Genomic DNA, 12,463 nt, shown 5'->3' with positions numbered 1-12,463 from the left:
TTAAAACCCCTAGATTCCGCATCTTAGCAGAGTTCTCAGTCAGACGATCTGTGCGCCGAATCCGCATCCGTCGACTCCTGCCTCGGTCCAGGCCCGCGTAAGTCTGCTCTCTCACTTGGAGTGCCTCAGTGAACAGTTTCACGTTTAGTACGGTTTGTTTTGCAACTATGTTGTTCCCTTAAGATACCGCTAGTGTTTGCTACTGGAGTTATCATCCACTCCTGGGACTTCTTCACTGGCTTCTGTTGTAACAGAGTTATTAGTTAGTCCTGTCTGGAATAAACAACTATTCCAAAACCCTGTTTGTCCAAGAGGCTCCGCAACGTGTTCCCTAACGAGTGTCACCACCTGCATTTCTAGTAAATGCCTGTAGCAGTGTTGGCCCAGATAGAAGGAAACAATAAAATGCCTTCACTGTGAATTGTCCTTCTGCCTTCTGCTCTGTACCGCACGGGAGCGCAGACTGAGTAGTAACCCATCTTTCCCTCTCCAACCCATGTCAGGTCATGACATAGGAACAATATTTTGGTGCCTGGAGTGGTGTTGTTTTCGGTGGAACTGATTTTTGTGATAGGTAGACACTTCGTTCCTGCTCAGCCCGAGGTCTTGACTGGACTGACGGCTTTGAGACTCTGTTAGACGCAGCAGTGGCACTCCAGTGAGAGCAGACGGAGCGGAAAGAAGAGAAGAGTGAAGAAGAGTCCGGACGTCGAAGCCGGACGCCGGAAGACGGGGCCAGGGCAGCCTGCCTTCACGACTACCGACACAGCGGACGTGGCGGGGGCGGCGGAGCAGCAACGAGACGGGGCCTAGCCGCGGTCTTCGGAGGACCGCCAGGGCCTCGCACCCACGACACCGAGCCAGGACAATGCGGAGACACGTCCTTCGGGCGTCAGCAGGCGCCTTCAGCAGCGGCAGCGGCTTCAGTGGCTGCGCGCTACGCGTCACCGCGCCCGGCCCGACACAGCGCAGCGCCGGACAGGCGATATCAAGTCGGCTCCAAGGACAGCACGTCGGCACGCATCTGCACGTACCAGAACAGCGCAGCGCCAGCTCGCGCTTCTACTCAGCACATTGCATCACAAACACAGTGAGTCATGATGACCTTTAATTCTGCCGATACTGAGAGCGGACCGGCTACGGCTAGTATTTCAATAAGCGACGCGTTAAAGTTGGTCCCTCAGGTCTTTGATGGCACTAAGTCAACATTAAGGGGGGTAGGACGTCTAACGGGCCGACTTGGAGCAGGAGAGGCATCACAGGACATTTTAATTTCCAGTGTCTATACTTTTACAAATCAATTCATAAAACTTTGTCAGCATCACCAGGAAGGATTCAGGATTCACACTAATTGCAGTGGAAGTTCTAAAACATAGCAAAATATTTTTTTTGCGTGTGAAAATTCATCATTTTTTCACTTACTAATGGCTGCATCTGTTGCTATAGGTACACTTTTCTTCATAAGTTACAGAGATTCTTCGATGAATTTTGCATAGCATACATACCATACTTGCAGGTGCGTGAAACCCTTGAATTTATTTAATTTACGAAAAAACGAATGAGCTGTTGTATTTTAAACTTCATGTTTATAAAAAACACAAATTTTTACTTTAATTACCTGAATGTTTACCACAGTTTTTAATAGATTTGGAAAATTTTAGGGCTTCATGCACCTTTGAGTATGGTTTGTATGCTGTGCAAAATTCATCGAAGAATCTCTCTTATTTATGAAGAAAAGTGTACCTATTGCAACAAATGCTGCCATTAGTAAGTGAAAAAATTATGAAATTTCACATATAAAAAAAGTTATTTTGTTATGTTTTACAACTTCCACTGATAAGAGTGTCAATTCAGAATCCTTCATGGTCATGCTAACAAAGTTTTATAAATTTATTTGTAAAAGTATAGACAGTGGAAATTGAAATGTCCTGTGGTGCCTCTCCTGCTCCAAGTCGGCCCGTATGACGTCCTACCACCGTTAAATGAATTTATAAATAATGTGGATATAGCCTTCGAACTAGTACGTGAAGCAGACCATCCATCCTTTTAAAATTTGTCAAAACAAGAATTCAGGGTCCTGCACGAAGCAAGTTGCTCGTACGCGAATTATCTTCCACATGGACGGAAGAGCCATTTTGTTAGAAAATTACGCATCCAAACGCGCGTTAGATTTTTATCCCTGTTCCATGTTTTGGAGTAGGCAATGAAAGGGAGAATCAATTGCAGATTGGACTAGTAAAGTAGATTCGCTTTAACATCAATTTCCTGAAGCTGTAGACGGTGCCATGCCAGCGTCAGAACTGGCGGGATCTGTGGCGTTAGCAGAGTAGTATTCATTCAGGGGATCTATAGTGAGCGTATACAGACAATTACGCGTGCAAGGGGCGAAAACATTACTCTGACTGAATCGGTCTATATCGCTTTGAAGGAAGAGTCAGCAGTTATGTCCACCAAGGGAGAAGGATTTAATGACAGAAGTCAGCAGGGCAAAATGGGGAAATCAACTCAAGTGTTTTACCTGTGGTCGTATAGGGCATACTTCAAAGGACTGCAAGAGTAATCTCAGGTGCAAGACTTGTAGGAAATTAGGCCATTTAACGTGAGACTGACGACTTGAGAAACGGATTCGCAAAATCGAATCCCCGAAAGCGTGTTGAGAATCAGAGGCGTAAAAAACAGTAAGACGTGAAAGCTGCAATTTACTGGGATATCGAGGATCCTGCAAGAAAGCGAAATCAGCTGTGTGTTTTGCGTGTCATAGGCCAGGACACATGGCTAGAGAATGTACTAAGAACTCATGGTCACCTGTGAAAAGTAAGAAGCAGTGAAACGACCGGAAAGCATAAGGTTACAGTCGCCTTATACTGAACTAGGGAAGGTATTTAAAGTCGACTATGAGAGTAAAAATGAGTTTGTACAATTGAGGTGCCCCAGAGTACACAAAGTCCGGTAAAATTGCTTGTAGATAATGGAGCTCAGATTAGTTTGTTTAATATGAAGTATCTGCAAGACCAAGTGGGGAACAAAAAATGTGTGTGAAATCTTATCGGACCTAATTGCGAAGGTCATCAGTCCCTAAGCTTACACACTACTTAACCTAAATTATCCTAAGGACGAAAACATACACCTATGCCAGAGGGGGGAGGCGGCCGCGGTGGTCTCGCGCTTCTAGGCGCGCAGTCCGGAACCGTGCGACTGCTACGGTCGCAGGTTCGAATCCTGCCTCGGGCATGGATGTGTCTGATGTCCTTAGGTTAGTTAGGTTTAAGTAGTTCTAAGTTCTAGGGTACTGATAACCACAGCCGTTGAGTCCCATAGTGCTCAGAGCCATTTGAAGCATTTTTGAACCCTAGGGGGGACTCGAACCTCCGCCGAGATCAGCCGCACAGTCCATGACTGCAGCGCCCTAGACCACTCGGGTGAGGTATAGACTTGAGGAAAGTATAAAGATGAAAGCTATTACGAACCCAGCCACCTGGGACACCAGTCTTAGATCTAGAAATAGATCGCGACTTAAGAGTGAAACATAAATTTCATCTGGTAGGAGGCGAATTGGATATTCCTTATGCTGGTTCAATTGGAAAAGACTTCTTTACGAAGTGTGGCGTAGTGATTGACTACACAAAGGAACATTGTGGACGAGGGGCAGATCCGTTAAACTATGTACAGGTGTGAAGACACCAAGCTCACTTACACAAGAGCCGGTGCTAAAGGGGCCGCTGATGGAATATGAAACTGCAGAGAGAGAATTCAGTACACAGGATACCGGTAGACAGACGTGTCGCCGACAAGAAAAAGTCGCTACTGGACCTAGGACAGGCCAGGTGGCCAAATTAGAGTTAGGTCCTCGCGGGGAGAGGATTTAGAGAATAGATGTTGCAGATACTAGCCCAGAGGAAGGCATTGTGGAAAAGTGAGAATTGCAAGAAAGAGTGTACCTCCCAGAAACCTTGGCGAGAACAAGAAAAGGCTCTTGTTTAATTAGTGTGTTAAATACATAAGATGCGATTTCTCTTGAGATGCCTCGGATTAAAGTGGAGGGAGTTCCGCGATTCATCACTAGTCTGCATTGGGCCGTGCGTAACATAGATGACCCGAGCAAGAAAAAGTCGAGATTCAGTTTACTGAAGGAGAATTTACGATCGGATCATTGAAATGATGTAGAAAAACAGTCTAGAATAGAGGGGTGTTCTGCGTATAATGACATTTTCCATCTGCCTGGAGACAAGTTGACATATACAGAGACGCTTCAACATAGGATACAATTGATTCCTGAGGCCAAAGGGCGAATTATTTCTTCCCGCCCATAAAGAATCCCGAAAGCGCAGAAAGAAGGGTTGCAACAAGAGATAAATCAAATGTTAGAGGACGATATAATCGTTTCTTCCACCATTCCTTAGGTAAAAAGAAATGGCGAGTAGTTGCGGACTTCTGGAAGCTAAATGACATTACTGCCAACGCAGACTATCCACGTCCGCATATTCAAGAATCTCTGGATAGCTTAGGCAAAGCGAAATACACTCCTGGAAATGGAAAAAAGAACACATTGACACCGGTGTGTCAGACCCACCATACTTGCTCCGGACACTGCGAGAGGGCTGTACAAGCAATGATCACACGCACGGCACAGCGGACACACCAGGAACCGCGGTGTTGGCCGTCGACTGACGCTAGCTTCGCAGCATTTGTGCACCGCCGCCGTCAGTGTCAGCCAGTTTGCCGTGGCATACGGAGCTCCATCGCAGTCTTTAACACTGGTAGCATGCCGCGACAGCGTGGACGTGAACCGTATGTGCAGTTGACGGACTTTGAGCGAGGGCGTATAGTGGGCATGCGGGAGGCCGGGTGGACGTACCGCCGAATTGCTCAACACGTGGGGCGTGAGGTCTCCACAGTACATCGATGTTGGTCGGCGGTAGGTGCACGTGCCCGTCGACCTGGGACCGGACCGCAACGACGCACGGATGCACGCAAAGACCGTAGGATTCTACGCAGTGCCGTAGGGGACCGCACCGCCACTTCTCAGCAAATTAGGGACACTGTTGCTCCTGGGGTATCGGCGAGGACCATTCCCAACCGTCTCCATGAAGCTGGGGTGCGGTCCCGCACACCGTCAGGCCGTCTTCCGCTCACGCCCCAACATCGTGCAGCCCGCCTCCAGTGGTGTCGCGACAGGCGTGAATGGAGGGACGAATGGAGACGTGTCGTCTTCAGCGATGAGAGTCGCTTCTGCCTTGGTGCCAATGATGGTCGTATGCGCGTTTGGCGCCGTGCAGGTGAGCGCCACAATCAGGACTGCATACGACCGAGGCACACAGGGCCAACACCCGGCATCATGGTGTGGGGAGCGATCTCCTACACTGGCCGTACACCTCTGGTGATCGTCGAGGGGACACTGAATAGTGCACGGTACATCCAAACTGTCATCGAACCCATCGTTCTACCATTCCTAGACCGGCAAGGGAACTTGCTGTTCCAACAGGACAATGCACGTCCGCATGTATCCCGTGCCACCCAACGTGCTCTAGAAGGTGTAAGTCAACTACCCTGGCTAGTAGGATCTCCGGATCTGTCCCGCATTGAGCATGTTTGGGACTGGATGAAGCGTCGTCTCACGCGGTCTGCACGTCCAGCACGAACGCTGGTCCAACTGAGGCGCCAGGTGGAAATGGCATGGCAAGCCGTTCCACAGGACTACATCCAGCATCTCTACGATCGTCTCCATGGGAGAATAGCAGCCTGCATTGCTGCGAAAGGTGGATATACACTGTACTAGTGCCGACATTGTGCATGCTCTGTTGCCTGTGTCTATGTGCCTGTGGTTCTGTCAGTGTGATCATGTGATGTATCTGACCCCAGGAATGTGTCAATAAAGTTTCCCCTTCCTGGGACAATGAATTCACGGTGTTCTTATTTCAATTTCCAGGAGTGTATTTTTCAACTCTTGATTTGGCAGAAGGATATTACCAGGTGTTATTAGAAGAAAAAGATAGAGAACCTACAGCTATTAGTACACCAAATGCTCATTATAAGTATAAAAGAATGCCCATGGGACTTCGTTCAGCACATTCCACCTTCCAAAAATTGATGTATGCCGTATTAACTGGGTTGCAGGGTGGCAAAATGTTTATTTATTTAGATGACATAGTAATTTTTGGTCCATCTCTGGAAGAGCACAATTCCCGATTGGGTGAAGCCTTCGAGAGACTAAACCAACATAATTTGAAGTTGTAGGTTGATAAATGCGAATTCTTTAGGGAGGAAGTCACATATTTGTGGCATGTTTTGACTGCAGATGGGTTAAAACCGGATCCAAGCAAGTTGAAAGCAGACACAAACAACAAAAGAATTGAAATCTTTTATTGTATTAATAGAGTTTTATCAGCGTTTCTTGAGTGACTTCAGCAAAGTGGCAAAACCATGAATTATTAAAAAAGGGTGTTAAGTATGAATGGGGTGCAAAGCAAGAAAATGCGTTCCGAATGCCAAAAGAGAATCTACTTAACCCCCCGGTATAACATTATCCAGATTTTTCAAAAACGTTTAGCATTACAACTGACGCGAGTTCATTTGCTATAGCGTCTGTTCTATCACAAGAAGAAATAGGCAAAGGCCTCCCCGTGGCCTTGGCATCCAGAAACCTAAACAATGCAGAGGGCATTTGTAGTACAACTGAACGGGAATTATTGGCCGTGGTTTGGGCCGATAAACATTTCAGACCTGTTTGGTCGCAGGTTCACCATCTGTACTGATCAGAAGCCATTACAGTGAATCGTAAATATTAGCGATCCGTCCTCACGTTTATTGAAGATGAGACTGAAATTAGAAGAATACGATTAAGAAATTGTGTATAAAAAAGGGAAAATAATCTGGTTGCAGACGCTCTCTTTCGAGAGAAAGAGCTCAGGGCGTCTGATAACCGTCCGGACGGCGACAGTAGCCTAAGTCAGGGCACGGCCGAAGAGGCAGCCATAGAGCAGGTCCCGGACTCACAAGGAGACAGGCACCAGCGGAGCCAATTACAGAGAAAGGTATACAAAAAGTGAGAAAACACCGGTAGGTCAGGTTGACGAACCAGAGCAAATAACTGATGCAGAAAAGGCGAAAATTTTGCGAGAATTCCATGACGCACCTATAGGTGGTTATCAAGGGGTCGTGAGAACCTACGATCATATACGAAAATACAGAACGTGGCCCGGTATGAAGGACATTGAGGACTATATTAGAAAATGCCCTAGTTGTCAGAAAAACAAAATAACACAGAATAAGACAAAAATGCCTTTGGTTATAACAACAACGCCGCAAGGTGTATTTGATCGGTGTGATATTGACATTGTCGGTCCATTAACGGTAACCAAGAAAAACAAAAGGTATATATGGACATTTCAAGACGCGCTAACGAAGTTCATTGTGGCCGAACCCATAGAAAAAGAGGACTCAGACACCGTGGCTCGCGTCCCCGTGGAAAAATAATTTTGAAGTTTGGAATGCCTTTGGTAATACTCAGTGATAACGGCAGCAACATCTTGAGCGACACGCTAAAGAGAGTGTTCAAAATGTTAAGGATTGACTTCTTGTTACCATTCGCAGTCGAAAGGCTCATTGGAAAGGTCGCACCGCACCATAACAGAATTCCTAAGACACTATGTCAACAGACAGCAAACAGACTGGAACGACTGGCTTCAATTCGCTGTCTTCGCGTGCAATACCACACCTCATAGTGCAACCAGTTATACACCCCATGAGTTGTTTTTCGGTAGAAATTGTACCGTTTTTATGTAAAATCAGTTTGAAGATGGGATAACTTTCAAATCTTCCGCTTCCCGGTATGCACACAGCAGAGAAAGTGAGTTGTGACCTGTTTGTTGCAGAAACAGGTGGAACATGCAATGTTTCGAGTACGTATCCTCTTGTCCTCTTCTATGTGATGCAGGAAGTCCTCTTCAAAATCGAGAATGTAGCGCTTCCGTGGAGCAACACAGGGAACCCCCTAGTTTTCTTTAAAGGTCGTTATTAACACAATACAATACAACATAATGATACAACAAAACCCACCACCTTAACTAACTAGTGGCTCTATATATATGATACAACATGAAGCAAGCAGCATTGTTACAGTAAACTTTCAAATACTGGCATATCTATGAGCTAAGTTAATCTATTCTAATTCTAATCTAATCTACTCTGCAGCGATTACAGTTGTGCCATTTCACATATAAACGTACTGTTGTGGCTCACCGAGGTAATCCCAGTGAGCGTGCCCCTGGCACTAGGCTCACCAAGATGGTCTTAGTCGCTGCTGTCCCTACTTGGTTAGTGTTGCTAGTGTTCTAATTCTACCTAATACTACTACTAATACATACTACTTAAAGTAAGAGTGCAAATTGTTTTTTGTCTCTGAGGTGTTGCACCCGCTGGCCTAATCCAGTAGCGTGGCGGATTCCAGTCGTAAGAGCGATTGGCCAGTTCCGCTCCCGGCGGTATGGGCGGGTACATCTCAGTCTATTTTGGTTTTGCTGTTAACCATTTTGGTTACTAATGAAATCCCTCAAGATCTTCTGTGGTACCTCCTTTGCCAGAATATTGAGGACATTTAACATATCGGTTCGTCGTATTAGGGCATAAGTGTCATTGTTTGGTTATTTAGTTCTTAAATCATGCGCCACATCATCATATAACAAGCAGGCATGTTGATGTGCTCAGGTGTACCGTCTTGAGCACCACAGTCACACGCTGGTGTAGCTCGTTCTCCAAATCGGCATAGATATGTCTGATATGGCACATGTCCTGTGGGAGCGTGCAGTAATCCTCTACTTGGCTCGAAATAAGTCATCCCAAGTCTTTCCTTAATGTATGGCTACAGTTGGAAGACTCTTCTGCCTGTATCTTCATTTTCCCAGGATTGTTGCCACCACTCCTCCCCCCTTCTTTTAGCAGCAAACTTGTTCCCTACCTGCACCCCCAAGATGACTCTAGTCCTGTCTATTTTTCCTTTGGAAACCCAATACCGTGCTGCCTGCTCTCTTATGTTTATGTCTAGTGGACATAACCCCTTTAGCACCAATAGAGCTCCCCCCCCCCCCCCGTCCAGGAGTTGTTCTATATGCCCCAACAGATCGTAATATGTTTCGCTGCACCCTCCTCACAGTCATGGCTGGCATCACCCTCGTGAGCCTGTGTACCCAGACCCCCACACGCATATCCTAATATTGACGAGAAGATGCTCTTATGATGGATGTGGCAGATGAAATCTCTCGTGTCCTATGTTGATTAGATTATATAAGACTTCTAGGGCTCGTTGTGTTGTGATTTCTATGTGAGGTGTGTAGTTCCGTTTTTCATCAATAACGACTCATAGATGTCGTGCCTCGCGGTGCCGAAGAACTGGTGCTCCGTCTATTCTAACTGTGGTATTCCTGATCAGACTGCCATTCAGTAAAAGATATGTAGACTTACGCGGTGCAGCCTTCATCTTGGATTCTAGGCACCCCTCGATAAGTAGCGTTATTGCAGGTCGTCTCGACTACGGCCGCCAACAGCAGGTGGTCAGTGTAAGCTATTACGTCTAGCACTTTCCCGCTGAGTTGTAGTTTCTCCAGTAGTGGTCCTATATTAACGTCCCAAAAGAGTGGCCCCAGAACGGAGCCCTGGGGATACCCCTTCGTGATGGTTTTGCTTATTTTCTCACTAGGCGATGATAACCAAACCTTCCTGCCCATGCGATAGCTCCTCAGACAGCCATAGAGGGGCCTGGACCCTCGTTCTCACGCAAGCGGGAGATGAGCGAGGGCCACCACAGGTTGTCGAAGGTGCCACTGATGCCCACCATGATGCCAACCACGTACTTATGCGGGGCTGAGCTTCAGACCTCAGCCGCCAGAGCGATTGCGTCAGACGCAGATCATCTCTGCCGGAAGCCGAACTGCCTGTCGCTCATCCTGCGCAGTGTCCTGTGTGCCGTCAGTCTGTCAGCAAATAGCTTCCCCAATAATTTCCCTATGATGTCCAGGAGACATATTGGCCTGTAGGACTTCGGCACCATGGGATCCTTGTCTTTGGCCTTTTCCAGGTTTTTGGAAATTTACTAGTCCTAAGACATTCATTAAATAACGCCGTGAGAGGTGATAGTAGCTGAGGGACGAGGAACTGCACCACCTCCGCTACTATACCGTTTGGCCCTGGTGCCTTTCCCCGTTTTAGGGACCAAATGTGTTGTGGGCGACGTATGGAAATATTTGTTATTGAATGTGGAATGTCATGTAGAAAAGATGCATTTCCTGGCACATGCAACATATGTGGGGCGGCGTATGGAACTTTATATGTATGTTAAATGTAATGTAGAAATGATGCATTTCCCAGCCGAGTAGCAACATATGTGGTGCGGCGGGTGGAAATAATTGTTAATAAAATGAATGATATGTCTTTCCCAACGATACACCATATCTGGGGCGGCGGGTGGAATTTTTTTGTTTTTAAAATGTTCCTATGATTTATTTAATGCTGTTGTTTGCCGTTCTCAACACTGGCTCTCTAACTACAATATTGGCAACCAGAAAGTGATTAACAAAACGTGAAGTCTGTAATTAGAATTGCTAGTGCCCACTTCATTTGAGAAAAACACTTATAGCTACAGCTTATAGCTCTGAGGAATTAGGAGATAGTCTGGGATTCATAATCAAAACCGATTCTCTATAAAATGTTCTCTGAAAGTCACAGACCAAAAAGAATCCACACAATCCAACTACCAGAACAGTTCAGAGTCTAATGCGCTCATGCAACTATAACTGTTCAAATTAAATGCTTAAGTGAAGGCTCGCCTTAATTTGATGATAATGTTCATCAAACGCCACGCTAAATAATGGTAGAATGTCTGTCCCGCGGCGGCACGTGAAAATACGACATACGAAAACTGAAGGTAGATCATCAAAGTCATCCCAGAATTAACACTTCACTCGAAAACGATTTCATGGTTACGCGTATCCCGAGTAACTTATTACGGTATCCGATGCTGTTTATAGCAATGACGCAACTCCCGGCACATGTGGTGCACTGAACAGCGTATGGAGAGAACTGGGGCCTTTTCTTCTCGCGCAGCGTTCTTATATATAAAGCCACGGTGCGGACGGCTAAGGGAACGCCTGATTAAATCCACTGTCCCGACTAGCTGCTGGGCTAGTAATGCACCACTTTAAGTTATCGAATATATCATTGCTTCCTTTGCTGATGGCCAATGAAGCTCTCAATTTAAATTTGCAATCAGCACACAGGTAAGTAATCATAATAAAAGTCTGACGTGGCTCAGTCAAATATTTTGGGCGAGAGAATTAATTTAATTACACTACACGCAGTAGACGAGCTCTGAACTTGCCCTTTGGAGATACGCTATCGCTATAGTTTTATAGTTATTCAGTTGAAACTTCTCACATCTTTATGATTATAGCGAATCTCCCTTCTACTTAAATTTAAACAACCCAGCTTTATTTATTCACCTACTTAATCCATCTTGCTTCCTTAATTTTTAAGACAAAAACCCATAAGTCATGTATTTCAACTAAAATTTTAATTTATGAGATCCGGAATACTGTTTCTACTAAATTATTATGCAAAAGGTATCTAAATATAAATTTTTAAATTTCTAGCTCTTTTCTGTTGCGTCAATGATTTTTACAGAAAAACGTCCAAATTCCGAAAATGGTTAAAGTTATTGCACTGATATTCAATACATATTGATTTTGTATTACTTCTGACTTGCTAGAAATGTTTCAGGTTATTTACTTCATTTTAAAGTATTGCGCAACATTTATGACGTCAGAGCTAGTTACAGCGGACTGGCTGGCACACAATGGAAAGACTGATGTGAATTTTATACGGCGTGAGTAGGCTGCTTCCCTACAGTGTACAGCAACTTCTTCCTCAGAGAAGGGGTACACCATGGTGTCATTGCTGTACTCATCCTGCTGTTGGAGCTCCGTTTCTTCATTGTCCTGGTCGTCTGGTAGCAGAGTCCGCAGGAGGACCTGAGCAGCCTCTCGCCAGCACTCTGTTGTTCTGCCGTTATCTTTGACTGTGGAGAGAACCGCAGGAGACTTTATCTTTTCCCTAACCAACTTGTAGGGGACTGCCCGAGGGTCAGTTGGGCTAGTTGCCTCATTACATATCCCTCCCAACTTTTGATTATTACCTCCTTCACTTCTTTTTGAAAGATGTCTTTTGCTTCTCTATATTGCTGCAACCAGCCCGTCGCACAGACTGGCGCAAACGTTCGAGGTCGGCGGTCCATGGTGATGGAGAGACCACTACGGCTCTCCTCCTAGTCGGCCGAGCAGCTTTTACCTCCTTGAGTACCGACCCTACCAGTTCTTCGGCGTATCTATCCACGTCAAGGTCACTCTCAGGAAATGGAGGAACATCACACTCTCGAGGTAGGCACTCCCTGTCTGTTTTGTTGAAGTTATATTGGACT

The sequence above is a fragment of the Schistocerca gregaria genome, chromosome X (genome assembly GCF_023897955.1).
Source record: "Schistocerca gregaria isolate iqSchGreg1 chromosome X, iqSchGreg1.2, whole genome shotgun sequence".
Classification (NCBI taxonomy): domain Eukaryota; kingdom Metazoa; phylum Arthropoda; class Insecta; order Orthoptera; family Acrididae; genus Schistocerca; species Schistocerca gregaria.
This window is presented reverse-complemented; position numbering follows the sequence as displayed.